The sequence below is a fragment of the Mixophyes fleayi genome, chromosome 5, assembly GCF_038048845.1.
Source record: "Mixophyes fleayi isolate aMixFle1 chromosome 5, aMixFle1.hap1, whole genome shotgun sequence".
NCBI classification, from domain to species: domain Eukaryota; kingdom Metazoa; phylum Chordata; class Amphibia; order Anura; family Limnodynastidae; genus Mixophyes; species Mixophyes fleayi.
In genome coordinates, this window is record NC_134406.1 from 247,219,340 (window position 1) to 247,222,370 (window position 3,031).

Consider the following 3,031-nt stretch of genomic DNA (forward strand, 5'->3'; position numbering starts at 1 on the left):
TACAGTTGACTGCTGGAGTATATACAAAAACTTTGGCTGCACCATCATCTTAATTAAATTTATCCTACCGGAGACAGAAAGTGGGAGCTTCTTCCATACATGAGTTTTTTCTTTAATGTATTTGATCTGGGGCCGCAAATTAAGTTCTACATATTCAGCTGGGGTATTAGAGATTCATATTCCCAAGTATTTGAATTTCGATGCCCATTTTAACTGTAAGCCTTCTAGCATTGTCACTGGACACTCCCATCCCAGAGGGAACACGCTAGATTTATCCCAATTAATTTTTAGGCCTGAAAAAAAACCAAATCCATCAACCACCCACAGCAAATGTTTTAGGGAAGTGTCGTGATCTGAAAGGAACAGCAGCATATCATCTGCATATAATGCCACCTTTTCCTCTCTGTGCTCTGATCTAAGTCCCACAATTTCTCTATCATGCCGGATCTTACAGGCCAGCGGCTCTATTGCTAATGCAAACAGGGCCGGAGACAACGGGCATCCCTATCTAGTACCCCGCTCTAATTGAAATTGTTGAGAAAGATGCCCATTGACACAGACCCGCGCCACTGGATGTGAATACAAAAGTTTAACCCATTTTATAAATTCCGGGCCCACTCCAAATCGGGACAATACCTCCCACAGGTATGGCCACTCCACCGAGTCAAACGCCTTGGCTGCGTCCAAGGACACCACAACTTCGCTCTCAGAAGAGGGTGACCGCACCTGCAGGAGAGTATACAGCCTTCTAAGATTGATAGACGTGGACTTGCCCGGCATAAATCCTGTATGACCCGGATTAATTAATTCCAGCACCACTCTACTTAACCTCAAAGCCAGTAATTTTGCCAGAATCTTAACATCATTTGACAAAAGTGAAATCGGGCGGTAGGACTCAGGGTACAACAAATCTTTCCCTGACTTAGGCAGCACCACCACTATTACCTCTGCCATTGTGTGTGTGTATATTAGGGAATTTAAACTGTAAGCTCCAATGGGGCAGTGACTGATGTGAGTGAGTTCTCTGTACAGCGCTGCGGAAACAGTGGCGCTATATAAATAAATGGTGATGATATACATATATATATGTATATATATATATGTATATATACATATATGTATATATATATTGGTGTGTGTGTGTGTGTATGTATATATATATATATATATATATATATATATATATTAGTGTATATATATTTATATATGTGTATATATATATATATATATATATATATATATATATATATATAGATAGATTAGTGTATATATATATATATATAGATTAGTGTGTATATATACATACTAGTAGGTTAATTTACTGCTATCAAAATTGACCCTAGTCTCCCCTTGTCTGTCTGTCTGTCTTTGTGTGAGTGTGTGTCTATATTAGGGCATTTAGACTGTAAGCTCCAATGGGGCAGGGACTGATGTGAATGAGTTCTCTGTACTGCGCTGCGGAATTAGTGGCACTATATAAATAAATGATGATGATATATATATATATATGTATATATACACCAATATATATATATATATATATATATATATATATATATACACACCAATATACATATATATAGATATATATATATATACATATATACATATATATATATATATATATATATATATATATAGACGGGGTCAGGTACCATGTGCTGGTGTGGGTGGCGACGACCAGCAGCAATAAGTTACTTGAATGCAGGGTTTTCGGTTTAACTGGCCTCAACCAGTTTTATTATGGTAATCAAAATAAATAAAACATAAATAAAACCTTGCCTGTCCAGCACTTACTTAAACATTTAACACACAAATCATATACTGATCCGGCTTTGTGGCCGGGCAGTATAATTATGTATATTAAGTATTCCTTATTTATCTTTAGACTCTAGTCTTCTTGTCTTAAGACTTTTAAAGGTGTGTTTATTCTGCACCATTTGTGCAGTGTGCATGTAATATGTACATTAACCCCCTTAATACATAAAATAATCACAGGAGACCAAATTCTGCTTATTTTTTTATTCCATGTTTAACTGCACCTAGATTAACCTAAATGCTATCGAACTTAACGGTAATGGTCCCACGCAGAAGTAAGCTGACACTCAGTGTGACTAAGCCTTCCACGCTGACTAACTTATTTTCTTCTTCCATGATGTTTAACTGCACCTAGATTAACCTAAATGCTATCGAACTTAACGGCAATGGTCCCATGCAGAAGTAAGCTGACACTCAGTGTGACTAAGCCTTCCACGCTGACTAACTTATTTTTTTCTTCCTTTTCTTCTTATTTTTCTTTTTTTTTGCGTTTTCTGAATGCTGTTTAAGGCCAGATGAGGTGTCTGTGTAAGATCAGGTGAGCTGCCTCTGGCAGGGGGAGCAGGTCACCTGCATCATCATGTCTTTCGTCTCTAAAACGTCAGACGTTTACGTCTGTAACCTGCAACAATGAAAAATAACAGCTTATTAGGGTAAAGAGTCACTTTTTCATGGTAGACAGAATTTGTTGAGGAAATCTTGAACAACACTGGCCTAGACTATAAGTTATACAGTAGCTGTAAAATATATATATTTACCTCTCTTTCTGCCTTTAGTATAGGTCACACGCTTCTTCTGTCTTGTGGTTTGACGTCTCCTTTTGCGGACGGTCACTGCGCGTTTTTTGGCCACGTGGACCTTCTTTGGTTTTCTTTGATAGGCCATGGTAGTGGCCAATTTGCCCTTCAGCCAGGAGCAGATGACTTGTGAGCTCCCAGCCCTCTCTTTTATACCCTGAGACTACTCTGTCGTTAATGATGTCGTATGGGTGGGGTTTGGGTGTGGTCTGGCCAATTGTTTGTGGCATCGTCAGCATGTCATATGGGTGTGGCCAATTAACCAGTCATAGGGGTCATACTAAACATTATCATCTGAGTCCACAGCAACAATAAATCAGGTGACTGGAATATATGTTCCAGGAGAGCCAAGAAAGAAGCAAGCTTTATATTTGGGTTGTAAACACAATCACAAATGTTTGGAGAGAGCAGGAAAA

At 38.3% G+C, this 3,031-nt stretch overlaps 1 long non-coding RNA gene across 1 annotated transcript; it reads right to left on the reverse strand.

Moving 5' to 3' along the window:
* Positions 1-2,007: 2,007 nt before the first annotated feature.
* On the reverse strand, positions 2,008-2,753 carry LOC142157878 (uncharacterized). The gene is made up of 2 exons (XR_012692672.1): positions 2,577-2,753; positions 2,008-2,440 (listed from the first exon to the last, which is right to left on the reverse strand). It is a non-coding gene; the product is annotated as an uncharacterized LOC142157878 (long non-coding RNA).
* Between the last annotated feature and the right edge of the window lie 278 nt (positions 2,754-3,031).